Here is a 26,777-nt window from a genome sequence, read left to right as displayed (position 1 = left end):
AAGGACATATATTAACAGGAAAGGAAATACAGGAAACTATGAGGATGCTGGAGAGGGAAATATAAGGTAAGCCTAAATGCAAATATTACTACATCAGTTCCATTAACATTATAAAAAATATTGTAAATACTTAAGGATTACTACAATAATTAGAATTACTTCAAACTTCATCATTTTGATTAGTTCAGTAAAAGGTTAATGTTTATTTGACCAAAACTGATTTCCTAGAAGCTGACCTACCAGAAGAGAAGCTGGCTCAGGCAGAGCGCCATGGAAAGCTGTCACAGTCTAGTGGTTAGGCAATAACTTCTGGTCTAGAACAAGACTCAGGCCTGGACCTCTGATCCTGCCAATGAAAGGCTCATGCTTTTCCATCCACAAATACTGGACTGGCAGGATAGGACTGGAGCCCAAATTCTGCCCTGTTGCATTGTTATTGTGTCTTGACCCTGATCCCACTCTGAGGGGGTACTTCATCACTCATGAGGCTGAAAAGAGCATGTAACCTACGGATCAACTTCCCTTTCCTGGAGTGTGACATCATGCCCTGCTAGACTCCTGGGTATGTACTAGGATACTGGGGACCCGCACACCTGGTACCACTCCTATCTCTGTGAGTTTTCCCAATGATCACACTTTCAACACTCCTGGCATTTGTGCACTTGACTGTTTGCTCTTGTTTGTAGTACAGTTGGCTCCACGTCAAGTTTAAGAATAAGCCGTGTTATGTTCTTTGAGCAAACCAAGAGTTTTTGTTGTTGTTGTTGTTGTTGTTTTGTTTTGTTTTAGATTACTTTGGTCACTTAGAATTACCAAAATAGCCATATTATATTGTGTCTTGCTATTCCTTTTCTTCTCAATATTTATAGATATTTGCAAGGCATTTAGTTCTTATTTCATACCAAACTATTTTCATAAAAATATAAGGAAAGAAACTGACAAGATTACTTGATGATATTATGCTTTACCATGGGTACACTGGTCTACTATTAGAATATCATCATGAAAGGGAAGCTAACTCAATTATGGGTTTGCACGGAGTTGAAAACCTAATTCATTTTCTTACACAATAATTAGTGATTGCTATCTGCAACACGACTACATAGCTACCAGTGTTAGGCCTATAGTAGGGATTTTGCTTAGTCAGAGACGTCAAAGGCCCACCAGAGAGTGACACCTAATTTGTGATATGACAGTTGAGTAGAAAACAAGCAACGATAGATGAAAAGGAATCTTATTCCAGGTAGGCAAACAGCAAGTGAAAAGGACATAAAGCAAGTGGGAACATGGCAGATAGAAAAGAATGAAATAAAGTAGGGTTTTGATCAAAGAGGGTAAAAAAGTTTTATACAACCTGCATTTGGAGAATTTGGTTGGGGCTAGGTCTTGTGTCTTATAAACCAAACTGGGGAATTGTTAATTGATCTTAAGAACATTTTTAAGAGCAAAGAATCATAACTGGGGGAATGATACAGTTATATGAACTTTGAAAATACATCTTTGACTATGCTGTAGAGAATTCGGAGTAGATCCAGTTAGGGGGTGCTTTCAGTAGTTCAAATGAGAATGATATCTTGGGCAAAGGTTTTGGCGGTACAGTCAGAGAAAATTGATCAGAATAAAGTTATTTACTGTGTTGCATGTACTTGCTGATGATTAATTATGGAGGAATTGTAGGAAGCAATTCAAGAATGACTTACACGGTTGGATGGCGGTACCATTCACTGAGATTGGGAGTAGTGGAGAAAGAGTAGGGTTTGAGGAAAGAGATGGTGAGTTCAGTTTTGAGTTTATTGATTTGGAATGCTTTGTGACATTCTTCTAATAGGAGGTATTTTATGGTCAGTTATACACATCAATCAGAAGCCCTGCAGAGACGTCTGGAATGGTAGTATACATGTTCTATTTATTTGCAAATAGCTTTCCCATAAATAGGCAATAGAAACAATTGTGGATCATTTAAGCAGAAGTGTGTGTTTATTGGAAGGATTTTTATTAGCTCAAGGGTTTTCTACTATGGTCACAAAGCCGGCCTCAGAAAACAATTAAGAGCAAAGAATGCAAGGTAGCCAGATCCAAGCAAAAATCACACCACCGAGCCCATCTGGTGACAACATTGATACCCCTCCTCTCCTACACCTCCTACCCTTTTGTGCCCCAGGATATTGGATATTGCTGCAGGCACTGCGGGCACTGCTGCTGCTAATGGAACTGCAAAGGAGAAGCTGCTGTTGTGCCTGCTGCTAACACGAAAATCAGTCTCTTACTGATTGTGATGATTTGTCTTCCTAGTTGGAGATTTAAATTGCTAGGCATGTGCACTTGATTATCCAACCTAGAACATATGCTTGTGCTGGAGAAGTGCATCTTTGCAGCTTCTCTGAGTCCCAACTGGTCTTGGTCAGGGGAGAATTCTTCATTCATAGGAATGGCTTTCAGACAATGAAAAAGCAATATTATGACAAATGTCCAGTCCAAGCATTATACTAACTATGTAATAGATTTTAAGAAATCTCTTAAGGAGACAATATAGTTGAGATAATGAAAATACTACCATTTAGACATTCAGCTATTTAATTATTCCTATATGGTCAAAAATGTCTCAGAAAGGTTTCATTGTGACTTTCCTTAATTTTTGTCTCCATACATCCTTGTGTGTTTGTTTGATTGACTTAATATCTTGAGTTTACCCTTTTGTGATTGCTTTCATGACAGAGTATAGTAAGGAATTACATAGAAAAGTGGTTAATTTCACAAGTCCTCTCTTTAAATGATACTCTGCATCTAAGCATTATCACCTCTGGTAAGGCAGGAAGGAAGGGGTGAATTATTGCTAGTTTAGAATGATGGTTAAAAATAACCAAAGACTGTGACTTTAAAGGTGAATTAACATTGGGGTAAATTACCTTTTTTTTTTTTTTTTTGGCACAGACTATCTGCTATGGACCAAATTGTGTCTCCCCCCCCCCCCATTCAGATACTGGAGCCCTAATGACCCTCACCTCCATGTAACTGCACTGGACAAAGGGCTTTAAGGAAGTGGTTTAGGTTAATGAGGCCATACGGGTGGTGCCCTGATGCAATAGCACTGGTGCCCTCACCTGAAAAGGAAGAAACCAAAGCTTTCTCTTCACCAAGTGAGAACACAGTGAGAAGGCAGGAAGAGCACTTTCAGGAGGAAGCCAAACATGGTGATACCTTGGTCTTGGGCTTCTCAGCTTCCAGAACTATGAAAAATAAGTTTCCATTGTTTAAGCATCCCAGTCTCTGGTATTTTTTTATGGAGCCTGAGAAGACTAAAACACTATTGGTCTTTTGCTGATTTAGTACTCCCTGTAGTTTTAAGGAAAGATGGTAAGACTGGCATATTCCAACTCAATGATGGAGAGCTACCAAGATCTCTAATTATGCTACAATATCATGATAATGTTTGAAGAATTTTGTGTCAATGCATAGAATAAAAATGATTGTATGAAGCGAAACAAGTCATATTTATATAAAAATAAATACATTTTTCTGAATTCTAATGCAACAATAAATTGTATACACTATTATAAGTAAAGCAACTATTTATATATTAGACAGAATTTATTAATGAGAATATTTACTAAGAACTTGTTTATATAAATATATGTTGGGGCACTTGGGTGGCTCAGTTGGTTAAGCATCCGACTCTTGATTTCGGCTCAGGTCATGATCTCAGGGTTATGAGATCAAGCCCTGTGTTGGGCTCAGTGCTGGGTATGGAACCTGCTTAAGATTGTCTCTCTCCCTCTGCCCGTCCCTGCCTTCTATTCTCTCTCTCTCTCTTAAATAAATTAATTAATTAAATAATAAAGAAATATATGTTAATAATGAATCATCAAAATGTGTTAAAACTTGCTAGTATCCATGTGTGGGATATGCAGCATTATGAATATATTAAGAATTTATTTATTTGTTTACTTATTTGAGGGAGAGAGAGTGCAGAGAGCAGAAGGAGGGGCAGAAGGTGAGGGGGAGAGATAAGCAGACTCCATGCTGAGCACGGAGCCTGACGTGTGGTTTAATATTAGGACCCTGAGATCACAATCTTAGCCAAAACCAAGAATCACCTGCTTAACCAACTGAGCCACCCAGGTGCCCCAAGAGTTTACATTCTTTTATATTGCACATGTATTCATTTGTAAATATAATAGCCTTTGAAAAGTTGTATATTTTTCTTATACTTGTTAGGAAAATGGTGACTTAAAAAAAATCTATTATTAATTACTCAGGCTTAATAACAAATACTGCATTATTTTCTAGGAGCCAATGAAGATTTTTATGAATTTCTCAAAGCAAATTAAGACCTTATCAAAGGAATTTAGCATTAAGTGTTAAAATATTTTTTTTCCAGAAATATAAAGTTATTTTATATTATCTATGGTCAAAACTTGTACCTTTCATTCCTAATCATTCTTCTTTCAGTTTTTAATTGATTATGTTGCTTTTCCTTCTATGTCACATAATTAAAATATAATTGAATCTAGAAGAAATTGAATGTATGTATTTATTTAACTAAGAAAACTTTAGAGCCTTTAGCATTGTATATATAAACAATGTTTACTTTAAAATAAGTTTGTCTTGTCCCTGAGAAATATTATCAATTGATGCAGGAGAGGACAGAAAATTAACTCACGAATCTATAGCACATATGTGCAAATTGATTTTTTTTTTAAAGATTTTATTTAGGGGTGCCTGGGTAGCGCAGTCATTAAAGCGTCTGCCTTCGGCTCAGGGCGTGATCCCGGCACGCCAGGATCGAGTCCCACATCCGGCTCCTCTGCTGTGAGCCTGCTTCTTCCTCTCCCACTCCCCCTGCTGTGTTCCCTCTCTCGCTGGCTGTCTCTCTGTCACATAAATAAATAAAATCTTTAAAAAAAAAAATAAAGATTTTATTTATTTGACAGAGATAGAGACAGCCAGCGAGAGAGGGAACACAAGCAGGGGGAGTGGGAGAGGAAGAAGCAGGCTCATAGCAGAAGAGCCTGATGTGGGGCTCGATCCCAGATCGCCAGGATCACGCCCTAAGCCGAAGGCAGATGCTTAACCGCTGTGCCACCCAGGCGCCCCATGATTTTAAACATAGTTCTTTCAATATTATTAATGTACATTCCATTTATTTAGGGAAATTAGTTCTCTTACTTTATAATTTTAAATAATTATTTCCTTTACAATCTAGATTAAAAGTGTTTTTTCCTATAATTAATAATCTCAATTGTTTAATTATATGTATTAATGTGTTAGGCAATAGTATAAGTAAAAGCATGAACTGCTACATTAGTTCAATTACAATTCTTCCTAGAACTCAATTAGAATTCATCAAAAAGAAATAGTGAGACTGGACAATGTTTGTGGATTTTTCTGAAGAGAATATTTGGTTTGAGTTTTAAAGAAAAGCTGCTGAAAAGATACAATTTGCATGAGAAAGAAACCATGATTACATTTCAAACCTCTTTTAAATATATTTGCATGATGATTTTAATCAATCAATAACATCCTATGACTCTATACAAAATTTACAATAATTTCTCAATTAAATTTTAATTTTCAATAGTCATTATTTTGCCTTATTCTCCCCTTATTAGATTATGAAGGTCATCACCTTTTAATTATAGCGAATTTCAGCTTCAAACTTCCCTTCCTCTTTGCCTTTTTTTGTAGTGCAGTGCAGGCAGGTGACCTAGGTCCCATAATTCAGACCCAATTTGAGATTCAATTTTTAAAGTTACAAATTAAAGAAACAGATATTTGGTTGAGTCAATATTCTGAAAGGAATGGGAGTGGGAGGATTTGGCTTTCGGGGCCCGAAGTTGTCCTGAGTCAAATATTTAGCCCTGCTCTGACACTAGAAAACATACTGAAAAGTGTCATAGAGAAGACCAAGGACAAATATTCACACTAGAAGAAAAGCACACTCTTACATGTATATGGATTCAAATTCATCACTCCATGTTTGTCTTTCTTATAAAAGTTTTACAAATGTCCATTTTTGGTCTAAGGCAATGAGGTAATACCTGGATATTTTAATTTAGGAGTTGTTTGTAATCTCCTCCCTAGGAGAAAACAATGTCAATTACAGTGCTGAGTGTTTTGTTTTGTATTATTTTCAGTCTCAACTGGCTATACAGTATAAAACCAAGGTGCTTTCTGTTTGCAAGAGCTAACCATTAAATAAAATGAATTTTATAAACTTCCATTTGAGAACCAGATCTCAGAGGTCATCACAGAATTTTTTTACTCTAGTAGAAAATTTTTAATCTGGAGAATTTTTCTCTAATTTTTAGAGCAATAGATACAAGGGCAGTTCTCCTACTTACAGAAAGTTAACGAAAGTCCTCTTGGCCAGGGCAGAGAAGGAGAGGAAAGGGAGAGCAAGAGAGAGGATGAGTATGAATAGAGATAATTAGAAATCTCAGAGAGAGAAATTTCTGCTCCACTTTTCTCCTAAAATTTTGGAAGACAACAACTTTCAATGGGTGCTTTACAGTGGAGTAAAGATTACATTGTGGCATTTTAGTAAAAAAAGGAATCTGAAAAAGTACTACCTTGTTTTTCATGGGCTATGTGTGTGATGGAGAATATCCAAGTTTTCAAGAGGGAGATTGTTCTGAACAGCTGCTTTTGGACCCAATGAGCCCTGGGATTAGGATCAGATAAGTATAAAATGGGAATTCCTCTCAATATGATGGCCTAAGAAGGAACATGACTGAAAATTTCTGCAACGAGATCAATGTGACTGGAGGAGAGTGATTACAGTAGTAACAGACTAGGGGATAAAAGGAGGATTAAAAGTTTCAGGATCTTGGAAGTCATGGTAAGGATTTTGGTGTTTTTTCTAGATAAATAGGAGTCCGCTGCACATTTTTAACACAAGAGTTATATAAGAATTATTTTAAAATATTTTATTTATTTCAGAAAGAGAGAGAGGTCAAGCAGGAGAGGGGTGGGGGGGCAGAGAGAGAATCTCAAACAGACTCTGAACTGAGCATGGAGCTTGTTACGGGGCTCAATTCCACACCTTGAGATCATGACCTGAGCCAAAACAAAGTCAGAGGCCCAACTGATTGAGCCACCCAGGCGCTCCGAGAAATTTTTATTTTAACAGGATTATAGTATTTGCTGTGTTAAAGACAGAAAAAAATGGTAATGGGGAAGCCAGAGCAGAGTAAAGAAGATATTATTGCAGTAAATTGGGTTAGAGGTTATGGTGGCTTCGCTTGGAATGTTAGCATAAAAGGGATGCATAGTCAGATGCTGATTGTATTTTGAAGGTAGGGTCAAGATGATTTGTTGATTATGTGTATCTGATCTCTGAGAAAAAGAGAAAAGTTAGAGACTCTTTTAGTTTTTTCCTAACTATATTCAAGTATGGAGTGTTGTTAATTGAGGAAGAATGTAGGTGGAACCGGTTTGAAAAGAATTGGGGTACAGCAGATGAATTTTGAACATGTTAAAATTAGAAAGGTTATCACACTTCCAAGCGAAAGTGTGCAAGAAATTATCACCTTGAAAATATAAAATTGGGAGTAATCAGTAGATAGATGATATCAGATGCCATAGAAATGAATGAGTTCTCCAAGAGATTGAGTGTAGATATAAAGAAGTTCAACTTTAAACTTATATTGAAAAAAATTCACCCTGCTGAAACTGTTGCCTCTTAAAACTCTAAGCAACAAGGGCAACAATAGGTAAAAACACATGCTTTCAGAAGCTAGTATGTATGCAAATAAGTGAAGCACGATATACATATTGCTGAAGAGATCTTATGGCTAAGTTAAAGATACCAGCAATTATTCAAATCTAGGTTTATTATTTTCTTCTGTGTTGTTGTTAGGATTGTGTCAATATTTGTAAGATACTTGATGTCCATGACTTTGGTTATCTTATTCAGCATATTATCTTAAGAAGTGCTTGGCCCATAGATGACAATAAATTTGTTTTTCTTTCTAATAAAAGGATGATTGATTAAGTGAATAGAATGTAGGATGTAGTCAAAAATACCTTTATATTTGTTGTATACTCCCTTTATCCTCCAACCAAGACATAAAGATTGTAACTTATTTATTTCTATGTCCTTATAACATTTAGAACCTTGCTTCTTATATATAATACTATCAATAAATGATTGTTGAATAAATGCTCAATAAATATTTGTTGAATTGACTTTTAGGCTTGGGCTCCTTCCATAAATATGAAATGAATTCATTTTATATAGTCTTTTAAAATTGCTTTTGTCTGTAAATTCATATTTTCTCTCAGAGGCAAAACTCCATGATCAATGTGAAGGATTGTTTTTCTTCCCCCTACAAGGTATGTATTTCTTCAGAATAGGAAGTACACGCATTACAGAGATTTAGAGACACCAAGAGAATTGGTAATCAAGTAGCTTAGTTTCTTTTATTTCTACAAGGGGTGAAAGGCCTTAGGAGTTCATGAGACACTAAAATTAATGATGCATCCTAATTAAGTAAACGTTTGGGTTCTTCTCCTGATTGCAGTACTGTAGAAAATACAAGGAGAAAATGTTCAAATTGCTTCATATCCATCTTTCCATGAAAATAAAAGCCCTCCCACTCCCTGTCAGTCCATCTCTTGTGGTCTCATTTTGATCCCACGTTTCTTTTAATATTTTGCTAATTTTCACTGGCTTCTGCACTTACTGTTCTTGTGCTTAGTATCTTTTCTTCATACCATCTCATTTTCATACAATCTTCAAATGTAACTATCATTATTTAATTTCTTACACTTATATCAATATTTGTTACAACCACATCAGCATGAATTGGATAGTAATATGTGTAAGACTCTATCCTAAGTAGTATATACCAAATGAATAAAGCCATGCAATATTATAAGTTCTTAAATTGTTAGTTTATTTCTGGGGACTAGTATTATTGTCTGGTTGTCTCCACCCTGGTTCCTATTGGCCAAGTTAGTTATGTAACCAAGTTGGATGAATCAGCTTGGTTCTTGAAGAAATCAAGTTTCTGCCTGATGAAAGACAATGATTTATTCAATATCTGAAGGAATGGAATGCCATGAAGTAAGAATTTGCTGTTAAATCTTAAAGTTCCTAGAGAGGAAAGAACACTACTTATTTTTGAGCTCTTTGCATGACTGGCTATATTAGTTTCCTATTGTTGCTTTTATAAGTTACCACAAATACATAGTTTCTTAAAACAACACAAATTATTAGGTCAACATTTTTATAGGTCAGAAGTCTAAAATTGATCAGCAGGGCTTAATTTCTTCTGAAAGCCATGGGGAACCATCTTTGCTTCCCCTTTCCAGCTTCTAAAGGGTGTCTTGCCTGCATTCCTTGGCTAATGGTCCCTCATCACTCCATCAGCTTCTGTCATCACAACTATTTCTCTGACTCCGTCCTTTTGCCATTGTCTTGTAAGGATGCTTGTGATTATATTAGGAAGACACAGATAACCTAGGCTGCTCTCAGTGTCTCAAGGTCCTCAACTTTATGAAATTTACAAAACCCCTTAATTCTATACACGGTAATCTAGCCACACATCCTCGGGATTAGAATGTGGATATTTTGGGAAATTTTATTCTTTCTACCACACTGAATAATCATTGAAATCCAGGTACAAGGGAGGATTGTAAGGAAGTTGTATTTGATCATTCCTTGAATGTTTTTAAATTGTTATTTTCAGGTTACTTCAAAAATTGTGCAAGTTTATTCATGTCAGTTGGTAATGCATTAATCCATATAATCACTATGCCATTGAACATATTTTGGTCACTGTACTCATGAATAGATTTTGGCAGTACAAATAATTTAGGAAAAAATCAGTTTTTTAATGTCAAAAATCTTAATTCTGAGAAGTCTGATTAGCAAAATGTTATATAAACTGATAATTTTATAATTTAGCTCATAAAATCAGAAACATTTCTTGTTTTTATTAATATATTTTACTTGAAAAGTTGACAGATGAAGAATTTACATTCACATAATTTGTTAATAAAATTAACAAATAATTTGATATTTGATTTCTTTCCTCCAACAAGTTAGGAAATACAATATAATGAGTAAAAACAGCTTAATTATTTCTTTTAGTAATCCATAACAGTGCTTTAGTTTCTTCATACTTTATTTCCCTTATTTTCAAATAAACAAAATGCTTGAACTTGCAACATAGTGAGAGGATTAAATTAGTATGGCACATAATAAGGTATTATAAAAATATAAAGTCCTGTGCAATAGCAAAGGGTTGTTATTTTAAACATGGTTTTACTAAGGCCAGATATATGCAAAATATTCTGAAAATATTTTGAAAAATGCTGTCACTAAGTAATAACATTTCTAAATGTTGGGTAAAAATTAAATACAGTAAGCCGTTGTAGGAATATTAAAGATGGAAGGCTTGGTTAAGTACTTACTTTCATCCATTAAATAAATACTTATTGAACTCCTTCTCTATGTGAGGTCTTGTACTAGGTGGTACAGACACAAAGCAAGGGAGTTGAGAATAAACGTGAAAAAACACAATCGTGGATTCTCCTTCATGAAACTGATAGTAGGCAGCATGTCTTTGAAATAAATTAGGCTCTGAATTCTATTACACACCTGTGAAGGCATTATTAATCACACAAAAACACCTACAGCAATACAAATGCTACTTAACAAATGTATCCAGAACACTTCTTTTACCCCAGTATTTTATATGTGATAGAACAGTACAGTGGGAATCTACCCAGACTTTGAAGTCATAAAAACTGATTCCTAATTCTGAATCTTCTACTTAGTTTGTGACTTTGGGCAAATTAATGCATTTTGAGACTGTTGCTTCATATATGAAATGTTTATAACAAAATTGCATGGTTGATATGGAGATAATCTATCTAAAATGACAGGCCTGTTGTAGGTTCTTCAAAAAATTCTATGAATTGGGGCACCTGGGTGTTTTAGTTGGTTAAGTGACTGACTCTTGATTTTGGGCCCAGGTCATGGTCTCAGGGTTGTGAGATCATTGGAGCTCAGTGTCAGTCAGACTCTGTGTCCAGGGAGGAGTCTGCTTGGGATTCTTTTCCTCTGCCCCTCACCCCACTCATGCTCTCCCCCTCCCTCTCTCTCAAATAAATAAATAAAACTTAAAAATTTTTTTTTTATTAATCTACTTATCTTTCCCTTTAGCAGTTAGAAAGTTTTATTCAAGAATAGGTAGGTTTTAAGTAAGTGTGGATTTTGTTTCCAATCCTTAAAACACAAAATAACCAATACAAATTCTTTCTCATATGTATTCCACCTTTTCCAAAGTTGCAGATTACTGTAAAAATTTAATTTGATAAGAGCATATTATACATATTTAAAAATATGTTCAGATTTGCTTCTATTCTTGTTTAATCCAAGAATAATAACCCCTTTGAAGTAATAATCGCCAAGGGATTTCAATGTTGTATTTGTCCTTTAGGTTTGTCATTTCCAAGAAAAGTAACTTGCATGTAATACTCAGATTTCGATGTCTATGAAAGAATAAAAAATGGCTTCAATCACTCCAGAAAAGTGAATATTCCTAAATAACTGAAGTTTTATAGCTTTTCTCCTATTAAGAAAGCCCTTTGTTAGTGAAACATGGACTTTTTTTTTTTTTTTTTTTTTTGCACAATAATGTCTTCATCACAATGTATTGTCCTGGTCTCTGCATTTATTTCATATCGTGTGTGTGTGGTTTCAGATGTAAGTCTAATTAACCATCTTATTTTGAGATGGCTCTCCTCTTGATACAGTTTTATTTTTTATAATGCTAGGGAATTTAAAAAGTAGAACTGCAGGCACGCCTGGGTGGCTCAGTCAGTTAAGCATCTGCCTTCGGCTCAGGTCATGATCCCAGAGTTGCGGTATAGAGCCCACATTGGGCTCCCTGCTCAGCGTGGAGTCTGCTTCTCTCTCTGACGCTTCCACCTCTCATGCTCTCTCTCTCTCTTTCAAATAAATAAATAAAATCTTAAGAAAAAAAAAAAGAACTAGAACTGCAGGTGACATGATGGATTGTGATACTGCAGGGATTGGAATTGTCTACACTTGAAGGTAGGGGGGGAGGATGGGGAGGGGAGGCATGTTAGTCTAGGGAACAACCCAGTGAAGTACAAAAACACTAAGAATCTTTCCTGAGAAAGTAAAATTACACTAAGAAATATTCCCTAATCATTGAGGGCAGGGACAGCAGGGAGCTGGGGAGGGTAAAACATGATGGGGAAATAAAAACTTTCTACAATGGAGAGTATTAGTTGTCAACAAAATCAACTCCAAGAAGGATGCAATTTGTTCATCTTTGTATCACCTTCTCTTTCATCTATTCCTTATACCAATTCAAACAATACCTGCTTTAGCAGCTAGTGGTAGGATTTAATTGATTTACAATGAATATTGGCTAAGAAGTTAGGAAGACTAAATTTAAAGTTCCTTGGATTACCAGTTAGTACATGATTACACTAATCGCTTAACCTCTCCAGTTCTCAATTTCTTCATCATAAAGAAGGAGTTAGACTCAATGGCATTAAAGTCCTTTCAAGTTCCAACATACAGTAGTCCTTTCTATCTCTGGTTTCATTTTCCCGCATTTCAGTTACCCTACACGCAGCTTCAGTTTCTGGAAACTGATGATCCCCTTCTAAATCAGTAGTAACTTAACGCTATGTCACAATGCCTATGTCATTCCCTCACTTCATCTCATCACATAGGCATTTTATTATCTCCAACATCACAAGAAGAAAAAAGGTGATATGGTACAATAAGTATTTTGAGAGAGTCACATTCACATAACTTTCATTATAGCATATTTTTATAATTGTTCTATTTTATTAATATTGTTAAACTCTTACTGTGCCTAATATATGTTTAACTTTATCATAGTATGTATGTGTAGGAAAAAACATGATATATTTAGAGTTTGTACTATCCATGGTTCAGGTGTCTGCTGGGGGCCTTGAAACATGTCCTCTGTGGATGAGGCAGGGGACTGTTGTAATTATTTTGAGATTCAAATATATTGGCTCAGTTTATTTAGCAGCATATTCATCTTACGGAATAAGACGTGAAAATGCTTTCACACTTAGGTATTTAAGAAACTTTAGACACTTTCAAAGAAAAAGATCTAAAACCAAAATAAACATATAGCAGAGACTAAAATGAATAAATTTAAATATTCTAATGAAGGAAATTATATATGCACGTGGGTGTGATGTATGACTGACTCTTTTGCATGCAAGAAAGAGTTTGAGTTTACTTCTATTACTACATTTTTGTTATAAATTTGATTTAAGGTTAAAACAACCTAAAGACATTGACATTTTTATTCACAAGCCAATTGATTCGCAATTTCTCTAATACAATATACCTTGAACATTGCTTTTAGACTAGACATTTTAATGGATTAATAAGTAAGAAATATATTAGGTGGTACCTATACATTTAAAAGAAGAAGCCAGGAAAGCAAACAAAAACAATACCAGTGAGATAAAATGTGCTAAGATACCAATGGTAGATGTGCCTTGAGATTATCCAGGAAAGGACATGCTCAGTATAAAATTAAAATGTGTGACTTTTGAGACTGTTCTAAGTACAAACCAGGTAAGAGCTAGCTGAGAGATGTAAAAGCCTATGGCTCTATTTTGAGGTTCATCAAACTTCATCATATGATTTAATATAATCCTCAAATACTTAGATAGTTTAATAAACTTTAAGTGCTATAAAATATGTTAAAATTAAGGAACCACTGGTCACAAAATTAATGTTTTTATCCTGTACTTTTTATTCTCCAAATATTTAAAAGAACAGCAAACTTACATTTATTTCACATATAAAATAAGAATTCTAATGTTACATTTTCTAACTTAAGTCGGGTTGGTCCTCAATAAACTATATTTCTTTGAATAGCAATTTAGGTAAGTAGGCTTAGGCAGCATATGAAGATCGTATATGAAAAGTATGCTCTCTCTATATCACAATTGTTAAGGTTGAATTTGTAACTAATGTAATTCAGGACAGTCATCCTCCTTGTGTGGACCTCAGATCCCCCTATCAACATTTGCCGGCCTGTGTAAAACACAGACATAACAACCGTAGTAATCTTTTGGGTAAAATTAGGTGACTGAAGACAAACTTCTGTTCTAGGTCCTTATTAGGGCTGGAACACAGCCTAAGGAGAGAAAGAAAAAAAAGTTATACATACATGAAATTTTTTCCCTGGACAATTTTGATAGTAATAAGGACTATAGATACTTGATTGAGCACATTCACAGTTTGCTTTGCTGTTGAAATATGACACTTGGCTATCTCTCTTCTGGGATTTCCTAGTAGATTTCTAGAAAACTGCTGATCTGAAATGAAGTCTATTCTTATCAATGGAATTTTAATATCAGATATTTTGGATTCAGTTAAGGCCATCCTATTTACATCAGGAATAAATTTTGTGCAATTTAGCTTATTCTTTATCATTAAAATTTGGGAATAAGAGGAGTATAGTACAAGCTATAACAATAATGGAGGCAAAAAATAATATAGATATTACACCAGTAAAATATATTCTGTAACTCAAAATTGCAATAAGTTCTCTTAGAGCAAGTCTCCGTTAGTTTTTCACATCCAAACTGGTTAGCTGACACTTGATAAACCAAGTTCACACAATTTGCAAGATGTATTATTCTGCACACTTTGTGACATGTGATGTAAGTACAATTCAGGGCTGTTTGGCTTCCTCCCACTTTTACACTCTTCACATAATAAGCAAACGCAAGCTGGGGGTGCTATAGACTCATGAAAACCAGAGGGCTTTATGAATTTATAGGGATCACCACAACATGCAAACAGCTATCTCAGATGCTAATAATTTGTATCTGGTATAAGAATTGGAACAATGATGTACACATTAGTAAGGGGCACTATAGCTTTAACTCACCTTTAGCTTAAAGCTTACTTATTAAGCTTTAACTTAATACACATTCTGATTTCTGGAATGGAATTTTAGAACACGGCCGAGGAATATGAAAACCTTGGACATGGGGCTACTACCTTTAACTATTTTTATTTTCAGAAAGAAAAGACAGTAAGAAATAAAGGAGGTGTTTAAATACTCTTCCAGCAAGCAAGCAGAAATCAGCTTTACCCGTGTGTAGGTTTTCATTGTAAGAAATGAAGAGCCTTAAAGCCTTCATATTGCCTTCTTAAAAGCCCCCTAGTTCAAATTCACCCTTACATGCTCCTATTCTCCTAGGAAGGAGGAAAAGAAAATTTCCACTGACCCAGCTCGTGATTTACATACAGAGAGCAAATAAATGAATGGAGTGGGGGATGGGGCAGTGAGAAGGAATGTGTTTCCTTTTCAACCGCAGAAAATAAGATTACTTACCAAGAACATTTTTATCCAGGGCAAATGTTTATTCCCTCTATCATTCGGCGCCTCAGTCTCTGCAAGAAATCAATTTCCACTCTACCTTTCCCTCCTATTTCTAAAAAGAGGGGCGGGGGGGGGGATAATGTTTAAGCTTCAGGATCCAGAGGAAGATAGAGCAGAGGGCAAAAGACTCCCACAGCGCTCTTCATCCAGATCCAAGCTCGGAGAGTGAACCCATGGGGAGGGAGGGATCTTCTCTAAGGAGGGTACCGAGGGTGGCGAGGGGGAATCATTTCACAGCCAAAATATAAATCATCTACAAAGAGAATTACCAGCCCCTCAGTCACACAAGCAATTCCCCGGGGGAAGTAGGTTTCAAAGAGGAAAGGGAAGTTCTTCAATTGGACGAGAGAGAGAGAGAGAGAGAGAGAGAGAAACACCTAGGATTTGGGTTTCGGATTTGGGCTTAGAGAAGGGATGGGACCATGGAGAGGAAAATAGAGAAGGAATAAAGCTAATCTTACCCGATCGATCAGGCGATCGCATGTGCCGTATCGGGATACGAAAATGGCAAGATAATGCATTCAGCAGCAAAGCCATTTCTAGCATACTCTCCCTCTTCGGTAACTGTGCAGGAATCAGAGGGGACGCGAGAGCCTCACAGCCTGTCACCCGCTCTCCCAGAAAGCGTTCTCGGAACCTCCAAAGCTCTAGCTTCTAAAACAAGGCATTTGGAGCTGAGGTTTCGGGTGGAAGTGAATTGCCTTGAGTCGCGGGCTGCAGAATTCTCCAAGAAAACAGGACCTGGGAGGGCTTCTGCTGCCGCCGCTGCAGCTTGTAACCACGGCTCCGGGCCCCCTTGCCCAAGCCTCCGGCACAGCGCCCCCGATAGCGCCAGGCGACTCGGCCTCATCCACATCTTCAGCCCTTCGATCCCCCCCCCCCCCCCCCATGCAAATCGCTGATGATTTGGTCATCCTAAAGTGACCACAGTGGTTTATTTGGGGGAGTTGGTTGTTTTGGGCTTCCTTACTACGCCTCCCTCAATTGCTGCGAGTGAAAGAGTTCAAGGGAAATCCTAGTGAAATACACTGATGGAATACTATTAATCCTAATAATAATGTTCCCAACGCAGGTAACTCTTAAAGAACTGAGAGTGGGAAGATCAGAGCAGGATTTCCGAAGCAGTGCCCTCTTGAATTCTCATTGGATCCTTCCCAGCAGCCTAAATCATTCTTGCTGCTGTATCTATCAGGATGACTACAGCCTTGCTCACTAGTTCTCTCTTTATCTCTTGTCTTCAACACATCCTTTTACTTCTCTTTGCAAATTTATCTGTTTTTCACCTCCTGTTCTCTGGGGTTACACAGCCCCTATTTCCCCCCACTGTATGGGCATGTACAGTCAGTAAATTTTCACTTTGTCTGCCTAAGGATCATTACAAATAAGCCCCCCCACCCCCCAAAATAAAAGGCACCTCTTTCACATTTTGTTTCTTTTCCTTGGGGGTTCATGGCTTTCTGTGTAACTGGTTTGTAGTTGGTTACATGCCACCAGGAACTGCTGGTTTTTTCAAAGTTCCACCACCCTGCAGCTCATCACTACCTTGATTTGGAAGATCATGGAATATCTGTTTGCATCATGGATATATTTTTCTCACAGTCATCTTGCTTCCTGAAATGTCCTCTGGTAAGTTATTCTCCTTATATTTTATTAGAAGCTTATTGCTAGTGTTATTTTTAATAAGCTTTGTTTGTTTCAGCACTATCTCATTTTTTAAGGTATTTTTGTTACTTTCCGAACTCAAAGATCTATGTGACTGTTCATTAATTAGTATATTAGTTGAAATTGTGCTACTAAGATATAGCCCATGTAATGAATCATCCCATCACCTTTTACATTATTTATTTCTGTCCTCATTTATATTACAGGTTATAGGAAACATTAACTATCCCTCCCCCCTCCCATTAATGCTTCTCGGCACACATTCTTGTGCCATTTGAAAGGTCAAATTTTATATGTTTATCTAAGAGTAGGCTTAAAAGAAACCTTCTGACAATTTCAGGGTCTGAGAAAGTTCACTAGTCTCTGATCTTCAGAAGGTTGTTCAGGTCAGCATTTGTTCATTGCAAGCAATTACATGACTGAAGGAGGACTTTTGTAAAGTGTATTTTTATGGGTTTAGCAAGGCACTATGCACTAAAAGCCACTCTATGGTAAGAAGAAGAGTGGGAGTTTTAAGTGCACCATTTTTTTCTTATCCCAAGTCACACATGAACACGTTATTTTGGACATTGTATTTCAATTCAGGCATCATATTTAGCACATTTCTGATTTTGTGAATTTAGCTGGTGAACAGCTAATTGGACACAAAGTGCTCCTTTCAGAGGAAGAGAGCTATCGGAAGAAAGCACTGATTATCTTGGTTCTAATAAATTGAAAATCAGGGACAGACTTTGTATGAAAAATTTAATTGCCTCACTCTTCACACTCGTTCAACCCCCAGACTCATTTTTTAATAAGTATGTTAATATGTCACTGTTTTTTGATTTTATGAACATTTTTTATGGCTTAACTGACAGTTATGATTATCACTTCCCCTTTAAGTATAGGTATGTTGAGGAACATTTAAATCTTAGCTTTTACTTCATATATTGACAAGGACATGGTATTAATTAAATGTCAAGCCTGCCTGTATTGCAATCTCTAATGCATACCAAGGTTTTAGGGTTTTCTCTGTGACACCCCCCCACCCTGCCCAGCCCCCGTCAGATCAAGTTCCTGGTTTCTACAACATTTCTCTTCATTGGGATGGACGGAGGTGAGAACCCATTGTTTAAGCTTTTTTTTTTCTTTCTTTCTTTCTTTCTTTCTTTCTTTCTTTCCTTATGTCTTTTCTTCCTTCATTCTCCTTTCTTTTTCCGTTTTTTCCCCCTCTCTCTCTATTTTCTAATTTCTCATAAAGAACTATCCCTGTCCTCACTGATGGCTGATGCGACGACCTAAGTAATGCTTTTTTAAATTCAAAAGCCCTTTTAGCTTCCAGACATAAAAGTACTCCAGCTGCAGCGTCACCCCATCCCCCAGTCTCAGGATTCAAGGGCTTTCCCCCCTTGGCTCCCACCGCCAGCCCATCAGAACAGGGCTGAGACTGTGGTCCGCACCGCTTGGCTCCCCTCACCCGTCACTAGTTTCTACCTGGTCTCCTTCCTAGTCTGGTCGTCCTGTGACAAGTGCCATCCGCCGCCGTGACTTTAGTTGAAGAAATGAGGGCTTAGCATAATTCGCCAATTCAAATATCCTCTTTGGAGGACTGCTGCTATTGCGCAAGGGTGGAAGGAGGGGGGTTAAAAAAAAAAAAACAACAGCAACAACCCCCAAAACAAAACCAAAAAACGCAACTTTCAGGGCAGTCAGACCTTTTCTTCTTAACCTAGTCTACTCCAGTACAGCCCAGACGTGCGGTGTTTAGGTAAGTGCGCTTTGCTCTAGGATAGCCTGAAACTCAAGCTTGTGAGGGGACAGTTAACGTCTGAGAGGCTCTGCCGCCAAGGACGCTTAACCAGAGGGCTATCAACAGGCGACCGTGCCCGGAGGTTTCTCCGCAGCTCCCGGCAACGCCTAAGCCACCTGGGCGCGGGGAACGCGGACGAGGTGCCCGGTTGCCTGGCTGGCGGTGGGCTCGGGGCTGGGTGTGCGGATGGCGCCACGGGCAGGGACTGGGTCCCGCACTCTGCCCGGCTGGCGCAGGCTCCGCACTCAGCCCTGCGGCGCTCTGGGCTGGGGTAGGCATTTGCAGCCCCAGAGCGTGGGGAGTGCAGGGGGGCTGCCTCCGTGCCTCCCGCTCCATTTCCAGCCTGCCTCAGGCCAAACTGGAGCAAAACCTCTTTTCTGTCTGAAGGCACAGACTTGGGAACTCTTGACTCTTATCAACGCCCTTTTGCATTTGCATTTGCTTGCTTTATTTTTATTTATTTATTTATTTATTTATTTATTTATTTATTTATTATTTTTAATGAGCTATACCTGAGACTAATAAATGACGGCTTTTCAGCATGATTGCTTTATAAAATCATAATAGCCGTCTTCACCCCCCTAAGCTGCTTAGTTGGGCTTACACTTGCTAACTGACTTCTCAGGCTCTGTGTTAAAGTATTACTGGCCGTCATTCCCTCTCTGCCTTCAGCAACTCCCAAGAATCTGGGGGAGGTGGGGTGGGGGAAAGAGAGTTGGATTTCAAATTGAAGCTGGAGCTTGGAATATAAGGTTGAAGTTAAAGCAAAGAGTGAGGTTGGGAACCGTTTGGCTTATGTTAGACCCACTTTCAAGTTGGGCTTTTATTTTTCTGTTTCCCGTTTTCTGGAGGTGGGGTGGGAAGTAGGAGGATCTGTGACTGGGAGCGCTCCCCTTGGTGTCCACCCGAGAGGGGGTGGTGCTTCTTGGCCGCCGATTACTGCTGGTTCTGCAGCCAAGCAGTGGCAGAGAGTTTAAGTCTCTGATGGCTGTTCTCCTGGTCCCCAAGAGTTGAACCGGAGTATTTTACTCTGCACCAGGTCGAGAACGTGATCAGCCATTTAGAGCAGGGACCTCCTTCTAATGGGAATCCGTTTGGGAAACGCTGGGGAGGCTCTACCTCCGAAGATAAGATGCCTGTTTCGAGCTGTGTGAGATGCCAACCAGAGGCTTGAAAAGAGGAAGAGGTGACTGGGGTTGCAAAATAACCCTAGTATTGCTTACAAATATTCTAGCCAGTCAGATGTATGTAAGCCAGGGAGAAAGCATCAGGGTATAAACTGTCACAGCAGCTTCGAAGACAGATGATTCAGAATTTTGAGACTTTTTGCATGCTGTTTAGATTCGTTTGTCATCATGAAGTTAAGCAGGTAAGGACTGAATGCCTATATTTTATTGATAATCATATAACCTGTATTTGACCCATCCTGTGATAATTTTTCCCTGTTTCAAGCGATGGGATACCTGTATTTTCAGATGGTTCTGCTTTGATGCATAACTTCTTAGTATTCACGTTGGTGAAGACTTTCAATCCATTTAAATGTTCAACTTACATTCATTTAAATGCTTAACAATGTTACAAAAATCATAAACTGGGCAGAGGTGAGAGGAAGAAATGGGGGAGGGTACAGAGTTGGAGGAAGGGATGCATAACCCTAATGAAGTATGTAAAATAGTAGTTACAGAAATGCCTTGAAATAGTGCTTCTTGTTAAGGTCACAGACCTTAATATAAGGACGATTGGAGAATTATAAAGGGCATCTTGAAGTAGCAATTTAATTCTGACTACTTGAGAGAAACGTTTAGTGGGTTATAGCCTTATTATTTAATCAATTTCAAAAAAAAATCTTGGGGTGGGGGTTGGTTGGGTTTTCAAACAGAATAAGAAAAGAGCTTGCCCTAAGGCTATGTTATATGTGACCCCAGTATAGAAATTTTTGGTCTCGGAAAACCAGTTGGAAACTGAAAAAATAAATTTAGAAAATTGTAGTAAATCACCCATAAATAAAGCTTTTATAAATTCCAAATTTTTAGATGTATAATATTAGCAGTCAATAGATTTCTTCTATTTAGATTTAACAAAAAAACTTAATTAAAAGGACAGCATATATTTTGAATGTGTGAAGTTTTGTTATTATTATTGATAATGTTTTGCTATGTTTTGCTTACATGTTGAAGGAGTCTGGAGTCCCCACATAACGAGGCAAAAAATAAAACACAATCCTAAAACTATTCCATTTATTTCTAACACTTTCTCTTCTCTAAGAAATTGTATTCTTTAAGATTTTCTCCGGAAATATTTTTAGTACTCACATTTATTGACGTGGATCCCTGATCAATAATTTTTCTGCTTGTAAGGCTCACTGATAACACCTTGAAAATATAAGAAGAATAATTGAAACTTTGGGTCATAAAATTGCAAAGTTATAGTGCTTTTCTTAAAAGGGAGTTTGAGGCAAGAAGTAGTTGTTACTTCAGTAGAGAGAGTAATTTGTCAGTGAGTTCCAATTCCTCAATTCTTTTGCATTTTACCTTCTGGAGTTTTATTGTAGTGAACATGCTCAGTGTGTGTGTGTGTGTGTGTGTGTGTGTGTGTGTGAACGCCCACTTTTGGGTGGGTAGAGAAAGTATTTATTTAAATCTACATTGCTTTAATATGTTTTCCAAATGAAATAGACACGATACAAATGATTGATTTCATTTATCATTTAATCAGATAATATGTAATTCTAGCCTCTCATGAAATATTTTCCTAAACTCAACATTATAATGAAAATGTAGATTTTTAAAATAAAATACAGTACCTCTTGATTTTCTTCATGCAAAATGATTAGTATATTACAGTTAAGTAAATCAAACCTAAGTAGGAAGAAACCTTGGGATTCTAAAAGAATGTGTGTGTTTGTGAGTGTGTATGTGTGTGTGAGTGTGTACTATATATACACATGCATATATAAAATTAACCTTACTACTAGATTTGTGTGTTCTTTAAATAAAAAATGGAATTTCTTTTCAGAATAGTGCCTTTGTGTGTTTCTCTCTACAAGTGCAAAGAACTTAACTGGTAGGACTTCAGAACTTTGATACTTTGTTTTCAACCTATGCTTCAGTTTCCTATATTCCCTATTACATTGATTTTTCTCATTTTATCTCTAAAATGAGCAGTTTCTGACTAGAATAAGTACCTACAATTTCAGTAATCTAAAAAATTGGTTATTAGTCTGAAGTTCAGATACAAACAGGAATGTAATACCAATCTGTGACATGTTGAGTACAAATTTATCTTTCATGAAAAAATATCACAAAGATTTTTGGATATTGTGATTAAGACTTATGATTAATGAGGTAGGCCTCCAAGATTCTTAACATTTTTCTGTCTATCCCTAGTGGTGGGTTATTGTGAAAAGTAGAGTGAGATGGGTTTAGGATACTTTCCTCAATGTCGATTCTAGTTCTACCTCCTAAGTATGATCCTAGTGAAATTTCTTGACCACTCTTCATTTATTTTCCTCAACTCTCATATGGGGGAAAATAATATCTACTTTATAGAGTTGTTATAGATAAATGACATAAGAGATGAAGATGCTTTAAATAGACAAACATGCAATGAAAGCAGTGTATTTTGAAAAAGGTACCATTTACGTTTAATTTTTTTTGTCTTTTTGGATAAAGTTCTCTTTCCATGAAAAAGTAATGATGTTGACAACTTTTATTTTTTAAATATTAGTATCAAACATTCTTGGTCTATGGTGTTACGGTGTCTAATGAGTTTAAAAATATTTTCTGTTTGTTTTGATATCGTGTAGCTAAAAAACAAAACAAAAGTTCAAGAATACATTGCCTGAGGCACATTAGTTCTTAATTACATTATATTTACCTTGGCTTTAATGTAGTTCTGGGACAATAGTCACATTTACAAAAATAGTTACTCTTGATTAACTTTTCAGTATCATTTAGTGAAAGGAAAGTCTGATTTCTTAGCAAATTTATACTAATAACCTGATGATTCCTGTCTGTCTAATTGAAACAAGGTAAAAATATTCACATGTAGCAACTTTAAAAATGGAAAAATGCAAAAAATGTCAGACTTTTTGAACATCATTTATAAACTAATATTCAGTTTACCAGAATAAATTAGTAGACATCTGGCATTGTTGATGTTTTAATTTAGCAACTACTTGGATATTTTCATTTAGACATTTAGGAATGTAACTCTGAGCAGTTTCTCCATTCACTGCTATATGGTTATATGATTTTAATATTTACAATTCATAAGTTCTAAAGGAAAACAAAAAAATAATTTGTGTTTGAATATTATTGATTGCTAATGGATTGTTAAAAGAAGGGGATAGTATAATAATGTTTATTCTAGTGTAGAAAAAAAGATTCTCTAAAGATGAAATTTTATCATGAACACTGATGACCTTTCTACAGAAGAAATATCTGGAAGTTTGTTCTTTCTTTCTTTCTTTCTTTCTTTCTTTCTTTCTTTCTTTGAGTGATATCAAAATGCCACTCTAACCATTTTATACTGGTCATCAAATATCTTCATCAATAACATCTTATAGCTTTCATTACTATTATTTCAGGACATATTTGATGAGTTATTAAGAATATTGGTATCCAATTACTCATATGTAAACCTATCCAGTTACAAAGTCTCTATAGATAATGATTTCATAAATTATGAATCCACTCGTCTATACTTCATATATGAAATAAAGTATTTATGCATACAGTTCTGAGATATTTTTCAATTTTGTATTCAAAGTAACAAATCATGAATAACTAGTTGATGTTCTATAATTGAAATAAACCCAATTATGATTCTCTAACCAATTTCTTTTCTCCTAAGATTGAAAGACAAAACTAATATATTTTAATGAGTTGACTGGATTCCTAGGTATTTATCATAAAACAGATAGTTGTGTTGCTCTTTAAGATATTTATTTTTAACCAAGAAAGTATAAATTCAGATGTGGAAAAATGACATGCATCCTAAAAAATTAAGAAGTCTTATAGATTCTTACTCCTCCGTATTCGTTGTTATTTCTTAAACACAATGTATGATTTCTCATATTTTTTATTTTTTTATTAAATTTACAGTTAAAAATGATGTTTATCCTCAGTTAAACCTATTTTTATTTATAATTCATATTTTAGGAGTGTTTGTTTTAATGCCTAAACCCCAATTTACTCAGATGTAGATGCCTTTGAAAGCACCCAAAGCATAACAAATTCCATTTAATAGCTAATAAAGAAGCTACCATGTTATAGTTCCAGCAAATTAAATCTATAAAATACCCATTTATTGATTAAATTAATAAATATGTTAACATTACATTCGAATGTATTGTAGCTCTCTGCTATATAAGAATTATTGTCTCATAATGGTGTGTTTCATTTAAATTCCATTATAGAGTTATTGTGAAAGAATACTTATAGATAGACTTATTCTTCCTGATTTCTGTGAATATCAGCCAACCTCATCAGGATTGAACTGTTTTTTATTAACTTTTCTGGAGTCTTGCATTTCGTTAATTTTAAAAGCTATCTCTAGAATATTGCACTATTAAAAAACAAGCTTGCCTTGGGAAGAGCAGAACTGAGTAGGCATGCATTTTAGATTTTTGGTGTCAAATAGTGGCCAGAATATAAGCACACTGCTACTTTATAGATTCATTAAACACTCATTCTCATGACTGGAAAACATTTTCTTTAAAACATGCCAGATGATGTCCGCAAACGCAAGGTAGTTTGGGAAGACTGATTAAATCTAACTAAAAAATAAATTTAAAAATTGAAGCATAGTTTCAATCAAGTATCATATTACAGAATCACATATGTTGTGTATAATGTGTTCTCCATAATTTGTATTATCTTTGATAGACATATCCTTTTAGGATACAAGTTTTTCTTAACTGCTTTCAGATATGCAACTTAATACTGTGTACAGAAGCTTTTTCTGTTGTAGCTAAAGTAGCTAAAGTAAATATAGAACAAAATTAATTCAATCAGAATGTCCTGTAGACAATACATTTAAGTGTCCTTCATGTCTTTAGTATGGTAACATTTCTGATGGTTTGAAAAATCAACCCTCTAAATGAGAATAGATGATAGAACAGGTTTTTTCAGAAGTAAACACCTGTTAAATAATAAACACAGTTTAAATTTTTAGAAGAAAATCATTAAAGGCTACATAAATATTGCAGCAAAGTTGTAAAAAGTGATCCCTTTAGATAATTAACTCATGCTTTTTCTCAACATTTTCTTATATAATACTGAAGATTAACATATAGACTGAGCATAGCTTACACAAAACATTTAAATTGAATGACTCATTTATAGTAATAGCATTTTTGATTATTCATTTAGACCTGTGACTAATATACAAAGACAAAGTTAAGTACATTTTATAAATACGGTAAATAGTGTTTTGGAGATTATACTATGGAAAAATGTGGCAGAACAGAAGTTTCCAAAATAGAATAAAAAGGATCTACCTATTACCAATCAACAACAGTAACAACTAGAAAGTATTTTTTTGTTCCTTTTTACTAATTTCACTCCAAATGGAGTTTTTAAACAACTTGTTAGTTTTAATTTAAAAACTTTCTTGAATTATTATGGGATGTGTGTTTTCCCGTTTGTCAGATGTATTCTTTTGTACTTATGAAAAGTTTCAACAATTACCCAAAAACAACATTTTCATTTTTACATTGTGAACTAAGCGAAGTGAATCCAGTCTTCTCTGTGAATTAAAACTTAAAATTTATAGTTGAGGAAAAGGAACTCCTGAGGAATTTCTTAAGGAGCACTCCACATATCTTTTAAAACTAAATTTAAAACTTCTTTTTTGATGAAATACTTATTTTAAGCATCTTTCTCTCCTTTGAGTGGAGACATAGCTTGTGGATTTATAAGCTTCTTTTCCTGGAACACACAGATTTTTCTAATATATCACTCCTTATTTGAGAACTTTTAGAACAAGGACAGATTATTGACATTTTATTTTTTTATTTTTATTATTATTTTTTTAGGGAAAGAGAGAGAATTTTAGAGAAAATGCCAAGTAGACTCCCCACTGAGTGTAGAGCCCATCACAAGGCTGGATCCCACGACCCTGAGATCATGACCTCAAGAGTTGGGCCCTCAACCGGCTGAGCCATCCAGGCACTCCTTGATGTTTTAATTGTATAGCTTTCTTTATATTTTGGCTAATTATGTTTGAATGGTGACAAAGCTATGGGTAAAAGTAGCTTCGAGCATCCATGTTTCCTCTCAGAACTCGAGCAGTTCTTCATTTGTATCTGTCATCCATCCATGAAATGTAGATATTTTACAATCACGCAGAGATAGGCCAGAAAGACTAGGAAAGACCACTCATGTCATTCTTACTTTTTAAACCTATCCTTGACAGCTGCTATTTCAGAAAATCAATTCTGATTTAAAGAATGAGCACCTTCACATAAATGGCTGTGGTCAACTATTAAAAATATTTATTTCTCATCAATAATATTGAGTCAGTAAGGTAAGCAAGAGTTTTAGCTAGCTCCCTGCATGATTCTTCCATCACAAAAGTGACAAAAACTTAACATGTTTTACCCTATTTTAGATATAGATTTGTGGAGGTCTAAACTGAAGCTGACAATTTATTTACTCAGGGTTTAAAACTAGACAGCTATTAACTGTTCATTAAAATTTATTTATTACCAAATTTCAGTTTCAGGTAATTCCCATAACATTGTTTCTATGATTATTACTTAGAAGGTAATTTCTGACAAGTTCAGACGACATGATTTAAAAAATTACCCCTAGTGTGTACATGATATGCTGGGTATAGCTAATATTCAGTAGTGTCTATATGTTAGACATAGTGATGTCCCATTTATG

Source organism: Ursus maritimus, unplaced genomic scaffold (assembly GCF_017311325.1).
Source record: "Ursus maritimus isolate PB19 unplaced genomic scaffold, ASM1731132v1 scaffold_2, whole genome shotgun sequence".
NCBI classification, from domain to species: Eukaryota; Metazoa; Chordata; class Mammalia; order Carnivora; family Ursidae; genus Ursus; species Ursus maritimus.
This window is presented reverse-complemented; position numbering follows the sequence as displayed.